This window comes from Hyperoodon ampullatus (assembly GCF_949752795.1).
Source record: "Hyperoodon ampullatus genome assembly, chromosome: 1".
Classification (NCBI taxonomy): domain Eukaryota; kingdom Metazoa; phylum Chordata; class Mammalia; order Artiodactyla; family Ziphiidae; genus Hyperoodon; species Hyperoodon ampullatus.
This window is the reverse complement of record NC_136914.1, coordinates 208,587,857-208,610,605: the sequence shown is the minus strand read 5'-3', so window position 1 is coordinate 208,610,605 and position 22,749 is coordinate 208,587,857.

Here is a 22,749-nt window from a genome sequence, read left to right as displayed (position 1 = left end):
GCTTCTCTTATGGAAGACCTGAACCAGTTTTTAAGAGCCAGGTCAGGAAGCCATTACCTGTAGAGGTGTATGCACATTGTGCCCACGCGGACAGAAGAGATGGATCAGTTAGCCAAGGTGCAGGCAGACAGCACTGTTCCCATCCCACCCACAGACTGTTCCATCACCCACTTCCCACCCCAGCACCACACCCCCCTGTTCTCCTCTTCCACAGCTCCATATCCAGAGAGGCCAGGTGTCAAGAAGCCCTATCTTCAGGGTGTGGTCGATAGTCAACTGTTTACTTAAAGCCACAGGAAGTCCAAGTATATCTCTGAGACTTTGTAAGGTGGGTTAGAGAAGCACTGTAAACAGCACTGAAGCTAGGGCTATAAGGGAGGCAGCAGGAGGTGGCTTTGGCATCAGTGTGATTAAGGGTCAAATCCAGACTCCACTACCGCCTGCTGAGGCCATGGGCACGTGACCTAAACTCTCTATCAGTTCCTCATATCTTTCAAGAAAGCATATGGAAGAAATAATATCTCCTGCAGAATTTCTAAAAGGATCTCATGATTTAAGAAAATGTGTACAAAGTATCTAGTACATCATGACAAAATGGTAGCGATTGTCATAAAATATCCAAACTATGAACAAGCAACTCATGATTTAGATGTTTTACATAAATAATGGGGTTAGCCAGACAGGTGTGATTTTCACTTCTGTGTGTACGTGCTCCACATAAAGATTTCTCTGCACTGAATGGGGAAATTAGTTGTTTGGTAAATGCATTCTGGCGACTCATCCTTATTCTTGCTGTGAAATTTAGCAGTGTGAGGACTTTCTACAAATGCCATCACTTTTGAAGTGTGTGATTAATTATTCATTAAGTAATATTTTCATTGATGAAGTATGCAGGTTATTTCCTTTACCTCATTTTTTCTCATAAATTTAATTGTTGAGTTTAATTATAATCACTTTATAATTACTGTATTTGACATTAATTATATGACATCAAGCCATTAGCAATATTATTCAGCATAAAACTAATCAAATAATGAACACACATAGCCCACGGCTTACCTGTAATACCTTTTTTCTGTCTTCCCTTCTTTCCCCTTTTCTTTCTAACATATTTGAAAAGGGGTCTCAGTGACTTAGTTGTTTTTCAGTCCTATTTCAGTCAGAAGCATGCAGCACCCACAAATGTCTTGTGGAGCCTGATTTTCTAAGTGCGACCTTCTCGTCTCACTTACCAAACCCCTGGACTCATCATTCATTGGTCTTTTCAGCAAACGGGACATTGAAGTTATCAGAGATATTCCTTAATTCTTGCTACAAAATATAACTCTCCATGTTGGTAATTCCATATACAAATTTTACTAAGTCTGGATTTTTTTAAAAAAGTTGTTATTTTATGAGTCTTTCTTCTGTCAGAGGATCATTATGTATAGAAATCTACCAGCATTCTTTGGGTTAAGTGACATATTAAATCATTTATGAGACAGTTTCTAACAAAACCTTCTGTTTTTCACTTTCTAGATCATTTCAACTATGTTAAAAAATGTTTAAACCCTAAAACAGAAAAGCAGATCATAGATTTAGTGTTTCTCTCATTTTCCCATTTCTGTGTGTGTTTGTGAGTGTATTTAAAATAAAAATGCTTATAACAAAATATAGGAGATCCTTATACACTACTTTTTACTACCCTGTTCCCCTCCGCAGAAGTAATCTCTTTTTCATTTATTTTAATTCTTTATTTAAGTTTTTATGCTCGAATTTTTAAATAATTTATTTGTAACGATTCTTTAAAACTGTCTTGTTTTGTAAGTATCACTGTCAGTAATGTGCAGTATCCATTGATATACTGTAGTAATAAAGCTATATCATTCTTATACAGCACCTCATCCCCAGTTAGTTTTTCCCATTCTGCCAAATACTCTTGGGATAAACATTCACTGTGTACATTATTATGACTATTATACTAGCCATTGCAGATACAGAATCATATTCTTTCTTTATGGAACATTTTATTTTTTCTTAATTTATATATGCTATTTTGGTCAGTTTCATAAGTTTCAGTATGCCTACTTTAATGTTTCATTGCATATATCAAATGCTGCTTGATCAAAATTTTTCCTGAAACATTCAAACATATCTAATATCTAACTATTTAAAAAATTTTTTTCCCTGGAGCTCTCTCTCTAGGAACCTCAATTCACCTGTTGCAATCTGAACTGGATGGTTTTTAGGTTTGTTTTACAGTTGTTGTTCCCTAGATTCTGTATCTTCCTCTTTGTTTACAAGCTTTATTTTGGTGGGTAAAATTCTTCAGTAGATTCCTGAGAAATATCTTAGAACAAAACACCAAGTTATTGAATGTATGAAATGTCTATTTTCACACTTGATTGAAAGCTAAGCTGAATATATAATTCTAAGGTAAAAATAATTTTCTTGCAAATGGCATGGTAAATACAACTGTGAGTTCTTTTCTAACCCTTCTATTGAGAGGCACAGTCTAATTACACTCTGCTTGAATCTGGGCTGGCCTTAATGATTCACCTGACAAATAGAGTGTGGAAAAAAATATTTTGGGAATTGTGGAGCTAGGTCATTAAAACCCTTGTGGCTTCCACCCAGTCATCTTGAAAAACTTGTTCTAGGGAAGCTGTACCCTGAGACTGCCATGTCATGAAGAAGCCCAAGGTAACCATGTGAAGAGGCTGCCTGAAAAGAGGGATGCTCATGCAGCCCTCAGATGGTCCAACCATCACAGCCCAGATCCCAGATACTAAGTGAAGAAGTCATTTTGGAGATTTCAAACCTAGTAGATATTACTGGAGAAATAAAACAAAACAAGCCATCCAAAAACAAAAACTGAGGCCCTAGACTTATGACCCCAGTCAAGCTATCCCAGCTATTTTTAGCTGTTTGAGTCCCCTGGCTGAGGCCTCTTGGGAAAAAGAATAACTATCACCACTGTGCCCTGCCATAAATTTGTAGGTGTTCCAAATCATTTCTTTACACCACTAAATTTTAGTGAGGTTTGCTACTCAGCAGTTGATTGAAAGCCTATCTCTGGCTTTAATACTGTGATTGAAAAAGGCTGATATCATGTTGAGTTCCTACTCTTTTGGCCTCTCTGAAAATTTTTAGGATTTCTCATTATTCTGAGGTTCTGAAATTGCACAAAGATGAACATTGGTTTTTTCATTCAATTTATTAAGCTAAGCACTTGGTGGACTCTTTCAAACTGGAAAGAGGTGGTTTTTGTCTTTCATTGTGCTGATGTGGTGTATCACATGAATTGATTTTCATATGTTGAATTATTCCTGTATCCCAGGAATAAATCCCACTTGGTCATAGTGTATGTTCCTATGAATGTGCTGTTGAATTTTGTTTGCTAGTATTTTGTTGAGGATTTTTGCATGTATTTTCATCAGACATATTGGCCTATACTTTTCTTTTCTTGTGGTGTCTTTGCCTGGCTTTGATATCAGAGTAATTCTGACCTCATAAAATGTATTTGGAAGTGATCACTATACTTTGATTTTTGGAAGAGTATGAGAAGGTTTGGAATTCATTCTTTGAGTGAAATGATATATGACAAAACTATAGTAATGAAAACAGTATGGTGCTGGCACTTAAAATGACACATAGACCAATAGAACAGAACTGAGAACCCAGAAAAAAAAATTTAAAAAAACAGACACATATGTTGTCAACTAATATTTGGAAATAGAAGCAAGAACAGTCAATGGGGAAAGGATAGTCTCTTCAATAAGTGGTGTTGATAAAACTGGATATTCACATGCAAAAGAATGAAATTGGATCTTTATCTCACACCCCTCACAAAAATTAACTTGAAATGGATTAAGGACTTAAATGTAAGACCTGGAATCATAACACTCCTAGATGAAAACCTAGTGAAAAAGCTCCTTGACATCAATCTTGGCAATGATTTCATGTCTATGACATCAAAAGCACAAGCAACAAAAACAAATTTAGGCAAGTGTGGCTACATCAGACTAAAAGCTTCTGCACAACAAAGAAAACAACAGAGTGAAAAGGTAACCTATGGAATGGGAGAAGGTATTTTCATATCATATTTCTGATAAGGGGATAATTTTCAAAATATATAAGGAACTCCTACAACTCAACAGCAAAAGTCTAGTAATTTAAAAATAGGCTAAATATAAGGAGACCATATGTGCATGGGTTTATCTCTGGGCTTTCTCTGCTGTTCCATTGATCTATATTTCTGTTTTTGTTCCAGTACCATACTGTCTTGGTAGCTTTGTAGTATAGTCTGAAGTCAGGGAGCCTGATTCCTCCAGCTCAGTTTTTCTTTCTCAGGATTGCTTTGGCTATTTGGGGTCTTTTGTGTTTCCATACAAATTGTGAAATTTTTTGTTCTAGTTTTGTGAAAACTCCCATTGGTAGTTTGATAGGGATTGCATTGAATCTGTAGATTGCTTTGAGTAGTATAGTTATTTTCACAATGTTGATTCTTTCAATCCAAGAACATGGTCAACTTATCTTTGATAAAGGAAGCAAGAATATACAATGGAGAAAAGATAGCCTCTTCAATAAGTGGTGCTGGGAAAACTGCACAGCTACATGTAAAAGAATGAAATTAGAACACTCCCTAACACCATATACAAAAATAAACTCAAAATGGATTAAAGACCTAAATGTAAGGCCAGACAATATAAAACTCTTAGAGGAAAACATAGGCAGAACATTCTATGACATAAATCACAGCAAGATCCTTTTTGACCCACCTCTTAGAGAAAGGGAAATAAAAACAAAAATAAACAAATGGGACCTAGTGAAATTTAAAGCTTTTGTACAGCAAAGGAAACCATAAACAAGATGAAAAGACAACCCTCAGAATGGGAGAAAATATTTGCAAATGAAGCAATTGACAAAGGATTAATCTCCAAAATATACAAGCAGCTCATGCAGCTCCATATCAAAAAAACCAAACAACCCAATCCAAAAATGGGCAGAAGACCTAAACAGACATTTCTCCAAAGAAGATATACAGATTGCCAACAAACACATGAAAGGATGCTCAACATCACTAATCATTAGAGAAATGCAAATCAAAACTGCAATGAGTATCACCTCACACTGGTCAGAATTGTCATCATCAAAAAATCTACAAACCATAAATGCTGGAGAGGGTGTGGAGAAAAGGGAACCCTCTTGCACTGTTGGTGGGAATGTAAGTTGATACAGCCACTATAGAGAACAGTATGGAGGTTCCTTAAAAAATTAAAAATACTACCATATGACCCAGCAATCCCACTACTGGGCATATACTCTGAGAAAATCATAATTCAAAAGGAGTCATGTACCACAGTGTTCATTGCAGCAGTATTTACAATATCTAGGACATGGAAGCAATCTAAGTGTCCATCGACAGGTGAATGGATAAAGAAGATGTGGCACATATATACAATGGAATATTACTCAGCCATAAAAAGAAATGAAATGGAGTTATTTGTAGTGAGATAGATGGACCTAGAGACTGTCATACAGAATGAAGTAAGTCAGAAAGAGATAAACAAATACTGTATGCTAACATATATATATGGAATCTAAAAAAAAAAAATGGTTCTGAACAACCTAGGGCAGGACAGGAATATAGACACAGACGTAGAGAATGGACTTGAGGACACGGGGAGTGGGAAGGGTAAGCTGGAACGAAGTGAGAGAGTGGTATGGACATATATACACTACCAATTGTAAAATAGATAGCTAGTGGGAAGCAGCCACATACACAGGGAGATCAGCTCGGTGCTTTGTGTCCACCTAGAGGGGTGAGATAGGGAGTGTGGGAGGGAGAAGCAAGAGGGGAGAGATATGGGGATATATGTATATGTATAGCTGATTCACTTTGTTATACAGCAGAAACTAACACACTATTGTAAAGCAATTATACTCCAGTAAAGATGTTAAAAAAAACAATAGGCTAAAGACTTGTACAGACATTTCTCCAAGAAAAGATTTTTTTAAATGACCAAGAGGTATGTCAAAAATGTTCAACATCACGAATTATCAGCGAAATGCAAATCAAAACCACGAGAATTTACATCAAACTTGTTAGAATGACTGTTAGCAAAAAGACAAAAGACAAGTGTTGGTGAAGATGTGGAGAAATTGGAACTCTTAAACATTGTTGGTAGGAACGAAAAATGCAGCTAATATGGAAAACAATATGGTGCTTCCTCAAAAAATGTTAAGTAGAATAACTAACGAGCTCACTTCTGGGTATCTAGCCAAAAAAATTGAAATCTGTATCTCAAAGAGATATTACCATTACCACTCCCATGTTTATTGCAAGGCTATTCATAAGAGCCAAGATGTGGAAACAACCTAAATTTTCATCGACAGATGAATGGATAGAGAAAATGTGCCATATACATACAATGGAATATTATTCATAATTGAATAAGAAGGGAATTCTGAAATATATGACAATATAGATGAACCTCCAGGACATTATGCTAAGTGAAATAAGGTAGTCACAGAAGTATAAAAGCTGCATGATTCCACTTGTATGAAGTATCTAAAATAGTCAAACTCATAGAAACAAAGAATAGAATAGTGGTTGCCAGGGGCTAAGGGGAGGCAGAAATGAGGAGTTGCTAATCAACGTGTATAAAATTTCAATTGTGCAAGATGAATTAGTTCTAGAGGTGTGATACACAACATTGTGCCTATAGATAATAATACTGTGTTGGACACTTAAAAATCTGTTAGCAGGGTAAATCTCATGCTAAGTGTTCTTACATAAATAAATAAGTAAGTAAGAAAGTAAGTAAATAAGTAAGTAAGTAAATAAATAAATAACCAAAACCCCCAAACTGTGAAAAGAAGTTGGGCAGTTCAGAGAAATTGTCTGATTAGTGTTGGTTGATCATTATCATTTTAAATTAGAAATTTTCATTAAATTTTTCATTCCATATGTCCATTTGAAAAATAAAATTATTCAAACCCACTTTTCCTTGCTTGATCATCTGCAGATATTGTTTGGCGTCAGCATAATGGTAACCAGTTAGTCATCACCTGATGTTAAACCATTGCCATCTTGATGTCTTGGCTCAGTCCTGTCCCATGTTTTCTCTTCTGATCCAAATAGTACTAGTCAACATGGCTCAACTCAAGCCTCATGTCCTTAGGAGGGCTTCTTACTATTCTGTCACTATCCTTATCTCTCTCTTTTTTTCCTGAATTCCTAAAGGTTAGTATTTCATATTTGTCTCTGTTGTATGCATGGAAGCAAGCAGTTCCAGATGAGTGCTGACCCATAGAAATCTAATGCAAGCCAAATATGCAATTTAATTTTACTAGTGCGATTAGTCACAACACCTAACATTTATACAGCACTTATGCACTAGATGCAGTTATGTATCTCATTTACTTATACCTACCTGTAGTATAGACAGGACCTATTTTATTATACAGGCATACCTCAGATATATTGTAGGTTTGGTTTCAGACCTCCTCAATAAAGCAAATATCACAATAAAATGAGTCACAAGAACCTTTTGTTTTCTGGTGTATATAAACATTATGTTTACACTATACTGCAGTCTATTAAGTGTGCAATAGCATTATGTCTAAAAACAAAGCATGTACCTTAATTAGGAAATTTTTTTTGATAGAAAATGCTAACCATCATCTGAATCTTCAGTGAGTTGTGGTAGTGATATAAAAGATTACTGATCACAGATTACCATAACAAATAAAATCATGAAAAAATTTGAAATATTGTGAGAATTACCAAAATATGACACAGAGACACAAAGTGATCAAATGCTGTTGGAAAAATGGTGCTGACAGACTTGATGACACAGGGTTGCCACAAAACTTTAATTTGCAAAAAAAATACAATATCTGTGAGAGCAATAAAGCAAAGCACAATAAAATGAAGTATGCCTATACCCATTTTACAAATGAGGAAACTGGTGCACAGAGGTGTTATGTGACTTTCTCAAAGCTACACATATGGAAAGCTGCAAATTTGAGGTTTGAACGTAGAGGGTCTGATGGCAGAGTTTGAACTATTAACCTTCTATCTGCTGAGTTACAGGTAAATTGCTACTAATTATGGTTCTAGAAGTTAAGTCAGTAATGTATATTTAATTCAAAGCTAACTCTATATATCACATCCATTGACCTGCATTCTGATACATAGTTCTAGTTATTATATCTATAATGAAGAAGAAAATGAGTTGAATTAACTCCTGCTTTTTGTGAAGGGCTCAGCATAGATGTCAGTTATCAAGAATAGTATTTCTCAAACTTCCTTAACAGTAACATTACCTCGGACTCTGGTTAAAAATGCATAATTTGGAGCCCTGACTTCAGAATTTCTGATTTTAAAAGTCTAGTGTAGAGCCCTGAAATTGGCATTTTTAATGAGCAATCCAGGGGCTTCTGGTACAGTTTGGAAAAATAATTTTATTAGATATACTTCCTGACACCAAGACTGCTTAGGTGGCCCACATATTAGCCTCACAAAAAGACACACTTAACTTATTAGAATACTTTCTACACTCTGAGGTTATTGTTCACTTACTCCTCATTCTCTCTTCTTAGACTCTGAGATCTTTAAGGGCAAAGATTGCCTTATGCCACTGATGTATCTCTAATACACTGACCTTCCTCCAGATAGGTGCTTAATATTATGTGTTGAAGGAATGAACTGTAGGATGGGCAGCATGAATGAGTGAATAAATGATTATGAGACAGTCTTAGAGTATGCAAAGTGATGGATAGTTTTCAGATAACTGGGTTTATTATGCCTCATTGTCTCACTTAGTTGAATGTGTGTAGACAAAAAGACAAAATTTTTGTTTCAGTGATCTATTCTGTATAACAAAGTATCCCAACACCTACTGGTTTATGTTTCTCTTCTCCCTCTGCTGGTGTTGCCCAATTTTAGCCTTTCCTTTTAAATTCATTTTCACTTTATAGAGTTTCTCAGAACTTGCTCATGAACTAAACTATTGTGCTCACTGAAAATGGATACACTTCTTTGGCAATTCTTTTGGGAGCATCTAGGTTCCAGAATGTGGTGTGTGCATGTTGTTTTTCTTCTTGGATGGGAGACAGAGCCTTGGGCTTTGTGTTAATGTCTTCTGCCCTAGCATAGATCTTGATCAGTGATGGATTCACATCATTCACTTTAACAAGTATTTAATGGTATGTTGGCAGGATGTTAAATACCAGAGAAGAAGAATTTAGTATGTAGAGGGATTTTCAGTTTTTTACATTTTCCCACACATAATCCTATTTTATTCTTGAAATAACCATTTGAACTAGACAGACCACTTGACATAATTCTTAATTTTTCAAAAACTACTAGGACTCAGAAGTAGAATGATTGCTCAATGTTAAACACCTGCCTAGTGACTCAGTTGGGACTGGAACCCAGTTCATAAAATTGGAGAGAGAATACAATCCATATTCTCTCTCAAAGAACTCATTCAATTAAATCAACAAACATTTACTGAGCCAATCCCAGTGGTGGGTAGTGAGCTAAGAACTGGGAATTCAAAGATGAATAAGAAATTCTACTTGCCCTCAAGGAGCTCAGATTATTACAGGAAATAGACTTGTAAACAAGTACATTAAAATCAACATAATAAGTGATATTATAAAGGTATGAACTGAGTGCAGGTTGCAGAGGAAGGAGTAAAGCTTGCCGAGGGTCAGGAGAAGAAGTTTTTTGCTTTCTTCTCAAGTTCAGTTATGAGCATGAGAAAGGTAATTTAGATTTGGGTGCCAGCAAAGTGGGGGTTAGGGAGTGTGAAAGTTGAAATGCTTCCAGGAAAGAGGAACAGCATGGCAGAGGCATAGCATTCATTATAAAAGACTCAGCTTGTTTAGGGCAAATGTTGGTTTGTAAACTGGTCCTCTTACACAGAGGGCAAGGAGAGACTGAAGAAAGGGGCAAGCCACATTGGTAGGTGACAAGTTTAATAAGCAAGGTGACTTACATATGAGGCTCGTCTTGGGTGACCATGAGATGAGTGGATCTCTGCTTGTGCCCACTAGAATCTTAAAATTTTATATACAGATCTTATCTAGGTCACGTATACCATGGAGATGGTATCAACAACATATTGCTCTCTCAAGGATGCATTCTTTAAAATGGCTCTCACAGTGGAAATGGTGGACAGAGTGTACATTCCCAAAACATGGGAGGAGGCAAGGAGCCTCCAATTGCCTGGATCCAGCTCTAAGGTCAACCACTAGTCGTGTCCTCTTGATGACCTCTTCCAACATCAAGTGAAATTTTCAGTGCATTGCACCAGGGCCAGACAGGACAGAAGTATGTCAGGAAAGGTAAACACTTTGGCGTTCCTTTCAACCAATATAAATTTTATTTATTTATTTAAAGAGATTCACTGATAATCTTTTAAGAGAATGGTTGAGAAAGAGGACTGTTGTGGGAATCCTTGATCTCTATTATTCTTCACAGTTTGTTTGAAACTTAATTGTGCATTTCCATCTCAGCACAGCAAATCTTTAGAAGGAAGTTTAGCTACCATGTTTTATAACTCAGCTTGCCCTTTGGAAGTGTTACCACCCCAAAAGCTTAGCAAAATGCTCTTTTGAACCCATGTGGTGTTCCTTTTTCTTAATTTAAAATATATTTTTGTCTCTTATAGATTGGTATTCTGGAAACTTCTCAGCTAGTCCATCAAGGAATCCTCCCTGTGTAAGTAGCTGGAGAGGAGGGCACAGGGAAGGTGTGTATAGCCTTGAGTGACAGATTAAAATATCTGGACTTAATTATTCAGGCACTGGGAAACTAAGATAACTTCAATACAGAGGACTGTGAGGACTAGTTTTTACTTTTAAGAAGCTCTTTCTTTAGGGGATTTCACCTTACTAGTTAGATGAATTAGAACAGAGAGAGAGTCCCTGGAAATGGAGAGATTAGAAAGATGACTGTTGCGGAAGTATAAGAGATCAGGGCTAGCTTCAGTGTTGTTGCAATATCTTAGCAAGAAACACCCAAATTCAGAGACATTATGAGCTACAACCAACTTCATTTAATGATTGATTTTTTGTGAGGAGTAAAAGAAGAGCAGGGGTTTAAGGGCAACTCCAATATTTCTAACTACAAAGACTGGTTGGCCTGTGATCAACACTGAGACAAAAAGAAAAAATAAATTAATTGAGATGTGGATCTGAGAGAGAGGATAATACTTTCTCTTGTGGCCATATTATATTTGAGGGGCCCTAAGATATCATAGTGAATGTATCCAGGATGTAGCTCTGACTCCAAGTTCAATCTCTGTTGGTGTTTTATTTTATTTTGTTTTATATTGGAGTATAGTTGATTCACAATGTGGTGTTAGTTTCAGGTGTACAGCAAAATGATTTAGTTATACATATTCATATATCTGTTCTTTTTCAGATTCTTTCTTTTTCTATATAGGTTATTACAGAGTATTGAGTATATTTCTCTGTGCTATACAGTAGGTCCTTGTTGATTATTTATTTTACATATAGTAGTGTGCATGTTTTGAAAGTGTCACTTCTGGAATTGCCCACTACAGGTTAACAATATGATTCAAAATAGGAGAAATGCTTGAATTTGATTATTTTTAAATGTCCACATTTTAGAAGATTTTCTGTGTACATAGTGAAGTGAGGCCTGGCTAAGTGACCCAGCCCACTTCCCTGACTAGTCTTTAAGGAAGAAATTCATTTATGAATGATCCAAAGTATAATGCATAAGGCTACCCACAAGACTTCCCCAAATCATTCCTGATATTGGTATTTGGTCTTCTTGCTTCAGTTTGAACATTCTTATTGATAGGAAATCCCATGTTTTACAAGGATATCTATATCTATATCTGTATCTATATCTATATCCCTTAGAGTGATGTAAAATTCACTTTCCTGTGACAAGCACCCATTGGCCCTCCCTCTGTATCCTAGTAAAATATAGACTAAGGCCATATGACTGATAGATTTATGTCCATTTAATAGCTGCTAAATATATTTTCTGTAAATTCTCTAGACACATTCATTCAACTTCTAAAAGTCACTTTATTTTATTTTACTATCACTTTTTTCCTGTGACAGTGTTTTCAAAGCTCTTCCCCAGTTTGTTTGTTTTTTGTTTTGTACTCTAGTTTATTCTAGTCTGTCTGTGTACCCTTTTCTTTAAAATGTGATAACCAGTATGAGCTGAGTGCTCCTGAGTTAGTCTGAGCTATCTAGAGCATGTTCTTCTAACTGATAGTACTAGAGGAGAAAATCTGAACAGATTGATCATTAGTAATGAAATTGAGTCATTAATCAAAAAACTCCCAAAAAACAGTCTAACAGAAGTAGAGAACAACCTTGTGGTTGCCAAGGGGAATGAGGGTTATGGGGGAGAGATGGATTGAGAGTTTGGGATTAGCAGGTGCAAACTATTGTATATTGAATGGAAAAACTGTATCCTACTGTATAGCACAGGGAACTGTATTCAATATCCTGTGATAAACCATAATGGAAAAGAATATGAAAAAGAATATATATGTGTGTGTGTGTGTGTGTGTGTGTGTGTGTGTGTGTGTGTAAGTAACTGAATCTCCTTGTTGTACACTATAAATGAACACAACATTATAAATCAACTATACTTTAATAAAATAAATTTTAAAAAACTCTCAGCAAACAAAAGTCTAGGACTAGATGGCGGATGGCTTCACAGGTGAATTCTATTAAATATTTTTTAACAAAGTTAATACTTATCCTTCTCAAATTATTTCAAAAAATTAAAGATGATAGAATACTTTCAAACTAATTTTGTGAGGCCAGCATTACTGTGTTACCAAAACCAGACAAAGACAACACAAGGAAAGACACTAACAAGCCAATATCATTGATGAACATAGATGCAAAAATCCTCAACAAAATACAATAGACCCTTCAACAATGAGGGAGTTATGGTTTAGACAACCCCTTGTGTAGTTGAAAATCCACACATACCTTCACAGTCAGCCTGGCATATCCACAGTTCCACATCTGTGGATTCAACCAATTGTGTGTCGTGTAGTATTGTAGTAGTATTTATTGAAAAAAAATCCACATATCAGTGGACCTGTGTAGTTCAAACCTGTGTTATTCAATGGTTAACTGTATTATCAAACAAAATCCAACAATACATTAAAAGAATCATACACAATAATCAAGTGAGATTTATTCCAGGTGTTCAAGGATGGTTCAATATTTGCAAATCAACCTACATGATACACCACATTAACAAAATCAAGATAAAAATTGTGTGATTATCTCCATAGATACAGAAAAAGCATTTGAAAAAATTTAACATCCACTTACCATAAAAACTCTCAACAAACTGGGTATAGAGGGAATATACCTCAACATAATAAAACCCATATATAACAAACCCACTGCTGACAAAATACTCGACAGTGAAAAGCTGGAAGCTTTTCCTCTAAGATCAGGAACAATACAAGGATGCCTACTATTGCTATTTTTATTCAACATAATATTGATAGAACTATCCACAGCAATCAGACAAGAAAATAAAATAGAAGACATCCAAATAGGAATGGAAGAATTTCCTAAAATTGTCACTATTTGCTGATGACATGATACTGTATATAGAAAACCCCAAAGACTCCACCAAAAAACTATTAGAAGTAAAAAATAAATTCAGTAGAGTTAAAGGATATAAGATTAATATACAGAAATTTTGCATTTCTTTACACTAGTAATGAACTATCAGAAAGAAAACAATCCCATTTACAATTGCATCAGAAAAAATATAAAAATACCTGGAAATAGTTTAATCAAGGAGGTGAAAGACCTGTACTCTGAAAACTATAATACCTTGATGAAAGAAATTGAAGAAGACACAAATAAATGGAAAGGTATATCATGCTCATGGATTGGAAGAATTACTGAAAGCAATTTATAGATTCATTGCAATCCCTACCAAAATACCAATGGCATTTTTCACACAACTGGAACAAATAATTCTAAAATTTGTATGGATCCAGGAAAGATCCCATAAAGCCAAAGGAACCCTAAGAATGCAGAATATCGTTAGAAGTATCACACTCCTTGATTTCAAACTGTACTACAAAGCTATAATAATGTAGACTGTATGGTACTGGCACAAAGGCAGGCACATAGATCAATGGAATAGAATAGAAAGCCCAGAAATAAACCCACACACATATGGTCAATCGATTTATGACAAAGTAGCCAGGAATATACAGTGGGGAAAAGACAGTCTTTTTGATAAATGTTGTTGGGAAAGCAGGAGACCTACATGCAAAAGAATGTAAGTAGGCCACTTTTTAACACCATTTGCAAAAATAAACACAAAATGAGTTAAATACTTAAATTAAGAATTGAAACCATAGAACTCAAAAACATAGGTGGTATGCTCTTTGACATCAGTCTTAGCAATATATTTTTTTGGATCTGCCTCCTCAGGCAAGGGCAACAAAAGCAAAAATAAACAAATGGGACCACAACAAACGAAAAAGCTTTTGCCTAGTGAAGGAAATCATCAACAAAATAAAAAAGCAGCCTAGTGACTGGGAGAAGATACTTACAAATGATATACCTGATTAGGGGTTAATAGCCAAAATTTACAAAGAAGTCACACAAATAAAGATAAGGAAATCTGAATAAAAATGGATAGAGGAACTGAATAAACATTTTTTTCCAAAAAAGACATACAGATGGCCAATATGCAAAGATGCTCAGCATCACAAATCATCAGGGAAGAGCAAGTCAAAACCACAATGAGATATCACCTCACATTTGTCAGAATGGCTATTATCAAAAGACAATAAATAACAAGTGTTGGCAAAGATGTGGAGAAAAGGGAACCCTCATGCGCTGTTGGTGGGAATGTAAATTGTTGTAGCCACTATGGAAAACATTATGAAGCTTCCTCAAAAAATTAAAAATAGGACTACTGCACAATCCAGAACTTCCACTTCTTGGTATTTGTACAAGAAAAACAAACAAAAAACCTAATTCAAATGTATATATGTAGTCCTACGTTCTCCACAACATTATTTACAACTTCCAATATATGGAGGCAACCTAAATGTCCATTGATAAATTAATGCATAAAGAAGTGGTATATATAAGCAATGGAATACTATTTATCCATAAAAAGAAATGAAATCCTGCCATTTACAACAACGTGGATAGACCTTGATGGTGTTATGCTAAGTGAAATAAGTCAGATGAAGGAAGACAAATACCAGATAATCACATTCACATGTGGAATCTAAAAAACAAAACAAATAAACAAACAAAACAGAAACAGACTCATAGATTCAGAGAACAAACTGGTGGTTACCAGAGGGGAGGGAGTGGCTCGTTGGTTGAAATAGCTAAAGGAGATTAAGAAGTACAAACTTCCAGTTATAAAATAAATATGTCAAGGGGATATAATTTATAGTCAATGATATTGTAATAATTTTGTATGGTGACAGATGGTTATTAGACTTACAATGTTGATCAATTCATAATGTATATAAATGTCAAATCACTATCTGGTACATCTGAAACTAATATATTAAATATCCTTCAATAAAAATTAAAAATTGAAAAAAGACATTTCTTTATAAGCTTAGACCAATGAAGACTATAGGCCTTTTCTTCAAATACCTCTCAAATTTGAGCACCTCCACCATATTTCGTTTTTTAATTTTACTGAAAATGTAGTAGTTTTCTGCTCAGAGCTTATAAATTCTTCTTGCTTATTTTTGAGATTAGATATTAGCTCACATTCTAATCTACTGGCTGTGGAGTAAGGTACAAATCATTAATTTTGACCTTGGTTATTCCTGAGACCATGACCTGGCAGTGTGACCACTTATGGTATGGCTCCTTTCAATGATAGAAAGTACATGATTACAGGATGTGATTTTTTGGATAATCGTTCCTATAGCTTTAATGAGGTCATGTAATTTCCTAGTGCCTCATAATATCTGTAGCCATTCTCCATAAGACAGTTAAGAGAATATTCAAATGTTGTTGCATCAGTGCTCAAAACAAGTGATTGGAAGACCAGAAAGTAATTTCCTCTCCCATGGTACATTATTGTGTTATTTCCTGGTTGTTCTAATCTTAGAATTTTGAGATATTATTAATTTGGGGGGCAGAGGTTCTGGATTTGGCAAGGTGGCTTTTAATTCCAAACATGTCACACCTAAGGCTGCAGAAAAACTCGGAAAACACACTCTCCCCACAGCCACAGGATATTTAAGTGCTAGACTTATAAATATCCTTACATATAATTTATTTTCCCAACTTTCAAACTATTTAATCAGCTAATTAAAGAAATTCTATGGAACATTTGCCAATGTATAAAGTGTACAAAGCTAAATTGGCTGGGTAAGGATTTAAATTTTTACTCCGATAAGCCCTCCATTTACTAAATATGTGAAATTCGAAGGTTATTAAATGTATCTTATCTTCATATCTTTTAATCTTAAAATGATAATGATAATTCCTGCTTTGTCTACATCATAGATCAGTTGGTTTATATAAAACTATAATTTATAAAATATCACATTATATCCACACCTATTAGCTTTGCTACATCAAAAGAGAAGCACTTATGGTAGTACATGGTAAAGTGATAAATAGATGGTTTAAACAACATGTGTTCTGGAAGAGGCGGATAAGAGATTCTAAGTATTTTATACAAAAATCAATTTCTATTCACTCCAAAGTTACCAAATGATTAAGACAAATCATATGAAGACATATCATTTTATTAGGTTATATCATATTGTATGATTATCCTAGTCAGAAATGAGTAGTCTAATACCATATATTGTCAAAGACTATGGATGACAAATGTGTTTCTTGTTGAAAATTTGGGAGTGACTTCTTGGAAGGCTGAGGTCATAAGGGTTTTGAAGCTTCCTCATTCCTTAACAGAGAGGGGTTTGTTGCTAAATTAGTTTGTATAAGTGACTATGTTTTTTGTACCTCTTCACTTTCAGAGGTGCAGTCTAATTCTCCAATCCTTAAATATGGGATGCTTTGAGACTTGATTTGTCCATTAGAATGTGGTGAAAGTAATTTTGTTATGAGTGCGGAGCCTAGAAGCCAAGGGGCTTTGTACCATTCAGCTTTTGATTCTAGAACTTTCACCACTACCATAATTTGAATGGATCCATGCTATCCCTCTGTAGAATGAGAGCATGTATGTGCAAAGACCAGCTCCCCAACTGAGCCATCTTCGTACATTCAGCCCTGAGCTAACTCCGGTGCTGACTGCAAACGCATGAGTAAGAATGAACTGGAACATATGAGCCCAGCCCAGACTATCAGAACTGTCCAGCTCACCTGCACACTTATGGGCTAGTAAATGCTTCAAGCCACTGAGTTTTGTGGTGGTTCGTTACATAGCAATCAATCCATAATTGTTACAATTAATGATGTCTGATATGGGTAGAAGATAAGATTGATGTGCATTTTCCAGCACTATCATAGTTACCTTCATTTCTTTGATTCTTTCTCCTGCCTTTTCCTCTTTCCCACATTCACAATTCTGGTTCCATAATGCTGAAATTCACAGCATTTCTTAGGACAGTTGAGACCCATTGTTCTCAAAATTGCAAGGTGAAGATGGGGGCTGAATGCTCAGGCTTTCTGTTAGTACACTTTGTGTCTCTGTTTTCTGAGCCTGACAGTTTGGAATTCTGACTGTCTGTCAGCCTGTCAGTGCCATGTTACTGTCTCCTGTATAAAATGCCACTATTAGAAAATCATCCATGATGAGTGTCCACTGGACCCCATTAACCTGTGGACTGACAAATTTAATACAGTATCATTGCAAATGCCTCTTACCTTTAGTATATTTTGAATATAAATCCAAGTGCCCTGTTGGGGAAATAGAGAACAGTCTTAATGAATGATCACTTAACAGGACCATGGGAGGCACACATGAGAAACAATGGGTACAACTTCCTCTGCTGGTTTCTTATTTGAATATTTTCAAGCTTGTCCCACCTGCTTGGCAAATACTGAAGGTGCCACTGAGAGAAGGAACAGAGGCAGATGAGCAATTCCACAAACCCCCACTGAGTTGATGAGAAATGAACAAATGCTGCTTCTTTGTTCCCTAGAGGCAGCATTGCATATCCTACTGCAGTTCCCAGTGTTTCTGATTTCTCTGTATGTGGTTTCTCCCCTTGGCAATAGCCCTATTCATGCCAAGGAAGACAAAGTGATAATGGCAGCTCTATCTCTAAATCTTGCCCCTATAATTATGATGGCTTATGAAAGTATTGGCCTTAAGTCTAGATTTGGAGTCCACAGAATATAGCCCCTTTCCTTTCTGAAACAGACTAAATGAGTGATTGGATAGATTAAAAAATCACTTTCTGAATGATATTTTGTAGATTAATGAATGTATTGAACCATTCTCATGATAGATAGGGAAATTATTTCCACTGTAACTTAAAAAACTGAAACTGCTCTATCTTAAAGAGGTCTAAAATTTGTCGAGCTTATCAAAAGTGCATGAGCAATGAAGAAGTGCAAGTTTATAACCCATTATGGAGTACATTAATTTCTTAACATGCATAATTTTTCTGCTTCATTACTATTGATGTGATCCTTGTGGGAAACAATAATTTTGGAAAATAATAAATATGGGTCAGAATAATAGATCTTTAGGGGAATATTAAGATTTCTCCACTTGATTAATATGTTGCAAATTAATTTTATTTCTCTGGCATTGCCCTCTTTTAGCCTCTATTTTCCAAGCTAGAAACATGATCCATTTTGTTCAGTAATGAAATCTAGATTTGAACTAAATCTGGTGAAGATGTTAGTGAAGTCTGCAAAAATGGTGAACAAAAGGTTTTATAAAGTCAAAAAAGCAATGAGGAAAAAGTGGTATCAAGCTAGAAAAAAAAAACTCCTCAAATTGTGTAAGGGAAACTATCTTCTGTGGTAACCTGGAAGCTAAGAAATTTACATGATGAACTTGTGAGCCTTGGAAAGATGATTTTCATGCACAGCATTACAAATTCCAGTTGGCTTTGTTTTACTCCCTATGAAAAGTTAGGAGGAGATAGAAATGAACTAAAGAAGGAACTGTTTAGTTTCAAGCAACATTTAGGGGCTATACAAAGGATAGGGCTTGCCTGGTTGGTAAAGTATTTCTTTTCTTTAGTTATTCCAGAAATTAAACCATTTTTCAAGTGAAATGAATCTTGGACCAAAGTGCACATCAAGGGTATAGCTGTATAGACACTTGATTAAAATCTTTGAAAGGTTTAAGTTGTTCCCCTGGTAGCTCCTCTCAAACCAAGGGGCTCCTAAGTTTCCTAGGGGCATTACTCCACAGCAGCCAGGCACAACCCATGTAGAGAGAGACCTGTCACTCAGATTTCCCAGTTATTTCTCTTAATACTATTTTTTTTTTACATGTCTAATTTAATCTGGGCCTCTGCTTCCCAGAGAACCTTTACTTAAGTTAAGCAGAAAGAGATGTTCTATTTCCCAAGAGTTGCCATAAAAATCTAGAATTATATCTCAGTGATTCAGATGGCTCTGGCTTGGGTCATGTGACTGACCCTAAATCAATCACTGTGACCAGGGGTACGTGACATTCTCATTGGTCATTCCTAAATGATATTTCAATCCCTGATATTCAACTTCCTTTCCACATTATTTTTCAGACTGCCAGCTTGTGGATTGTATTCTTCCCCTAGCATGCTGTCAGCTTCCATATAACACAGACAGTCCTTCTGCTTGACTTCTCACTATATTTCCTATCTCCCTTTTCTGGGCAAACACATCTCTTTACAAACACTCCATTAGTTTTGATGTTTGCCTGAGTGCTCTGGTGTGTTTAAAGGGTTTCTCTAAGGTCTGCCGACATTTCCTGATTGCCTGCTGTGTGTGATTTCTGTTTTTCTCCTGGGCCATCATTCTTGGAGAGACATCCACTTCATCAGTATCCTTTAAAACTGCTTGGATTTGTGGGTGTGCATTTAAGCAAGAAGAGAGACCTATTGAGGTGAGCAGAATCTTACTGATGTGTTCTGTCAAGTACCAGGGAAACTTCATGGTAAACAGGGAACATGCTTAGACAGGCAGGCTGCTCCTTTCATCATGGGGCTAATAGGACAGAACTGGTAGGGTAATGGAGGAGATGCTCAGGTGAGAAGGAAGAGACAAGTTGTTGAATATGTGTATGTTACATTTTATCTCTCTGATGGAACATGAAGCCTTGAATATTTTTATCTGAGGACAAGAAACCGTTGCCACCACTTTAGCTGAGGTCTCAGGAAAAGGCAGGATTTGGTGTCTATTTCACAGCTTCCCAACTGTTCCTTACAAAAATTCTCAGGTGCCTTTGTCTGGTACAGGCATTTCTGCCCAGACACATGTTTTAGGAATGGCAAAATTCATCTCAAAGATGCTACTATAGATGCAGTTTTTCATGGGTGGTGCACAGTTCTGAGAGCAAAGGAGTGAGTTAAAATTCCTGGATAGCTCCAGGCTGTAGCTCAGATCCTCAACAGTCACCTTTGTAACTGTTGTCACTTGATCACAGTGTCCATTGTTAAAGAAAGGGTATGTGATGCAGTACAAAGGATGACTCTTTTCCCTTTCGAATTTTCACCAACTCCTTTTACTATCCTTAAATGATCCTTTCCTGAATTATCTATTACATTGGTGATTATAAAATATTAATTTTCTAATACTACAATTATTCCCATTCTTAAAAGCTGCTATTCTCCTTTAGAGCAGAGAATTGACTTGGGAAGGTCAGTTTTAAAAATGTACATTATGAAATATTTATATTGTCATTGATATAAGCATCCCATGAAATATTTGTCATGTTTCATAAATAACCAAGAAAAACTAAGTGCTCTACAGGCCTGTGGCAAATGTGTACAGCTGAGTGCTTCTCAAGTTTGGACAGGACAGAGAACAAACTAGAATTCTTTTTGCCAATTCACTTAGTGGTGAATATTTCTATCAGTACAATTTCTACTTGTGTCCTTATGGTGGTAACTCTACTAAATTCATCTCTTACAGAGTTTGTCACAGTGGGAGTATGGTGGGCTGTTGAGCAGGTTTCAGTATATTATAGTTCAAAGACTATTGGACTAAGAGTCTAGAATCATAGAGGCTGCTAACCAGATTGTGACCCTCAATTTCCACGCCTACAGAACGAAGATGTGTGGCTTTACCTCTTTTTTCCCCTAGAGATTTATACATTTTTAAATTGAGATATAATTGATATATCACATTGTGAAAGTTTAAGGTTTACAGCATATTCATTTGGTACATTTTCATATTGCAATATGATTACTACTATAGTGTCAGCTAGTACTTCTTTTATTCCTAACATTGGCTGGTTCTAGAATTCTGTGTGTCTACATTTTATGAATGATTTGGTGGATTCCAGAGGACTTTTTATAAAGTCTTCACTATGTTAAAATATTAAAGAGCATCTCTAAAATTTTCGATGTCTCTAAAAATTTTCTTTAAGATGATAGGCCTTAATGTAGTTGCAAAATTCAGTATCGTCATCATCATCATCATCATCATCACTGTTACCATCACCATCACATTTACATTATCACCAACATTTCTTCAGTGTATTTTATGTTCTAGGCATAATGCTAAAGATATTACATGTATTTTCACATGTGATCTTACAATAAGAGGTACTAGCATTATTCTTATTTCACATATGAGAAAAATTAAATCGAAAAAGAAGTTTTCCCAAGGATGCAAAAGTAGGAAATGCTGGAACCCAGTTCTTGAAGTCAGTTTGGTCTGACTTTGAAGTATGTGTCCTTCACCGCTACTTTATCACTCCTGTATGGACACAGTTAATGAGATAAATTATTGAACTATTTATGAGGCCCATTATCAAATTAAGCAGTAGAGCAAGGACACATTATTTCATTTTATGTATTGGTCCCCTATAACTGTATATACTCACAGGATACATTAATACCCATCCTTAAATTTTACCTCTATCCAATGAAAACAGACCCCAGATTTGTCCATTATAAGGTTCCCAAAGCCAGGGCTTCAAACTTCAAAATGCTTCCCTTTGGTGCTCCTTTGTTTTAAGTGTCTTTTATTATGAGACTTTGTTGCTCTGTTTTTTGGTTTCTATGGTTAAAACTTCATTTCCTCATTTCTATGTTCAATTATTCCCATGTATTTCCAGGATTGAATAGTCCAGTGACTCATTACCATTTAGAAATATTTTTCACAGTAATAGTCAAATTAAAAGTCTAAAATATAAAGATATCTCTGTGCTGATGTACAAGGAAAATTTGCTGTTTTTTTCCTCCTACCAAACTTTTGACAGTAGAAGCAGTTATTTTAATTTCTTAGTTTTATGTCTTTACCAAATAGTGAGTTTATTTCTCCACATCACCACTCAAAGAGAAAGAAGGCAGATTCTCACAGTTATCCAGGGATCTCGGCTTACAGCCCTGACTCTTTTTTTCCCCACTCTAATCTGTCCTTTGAGTCAAATTTTAAGGATTTTCAGAGACCAGAAGTAGAGGGAGGACTGCTGAGAAAATTTACATATTTTATGCTATTTGCGTACGTTTATTTAATGTGATTCCAAACATTTCCCTGTGACCTTGAGTTGTACATTTAAAAATTAAAACCTTGGGGCTTCCCTGGTGGCGCAGTGGTTGAGAGTCCGCCTGCCGATGCAGGGGACACGGGTTCGTGCCCCGGTCCGGG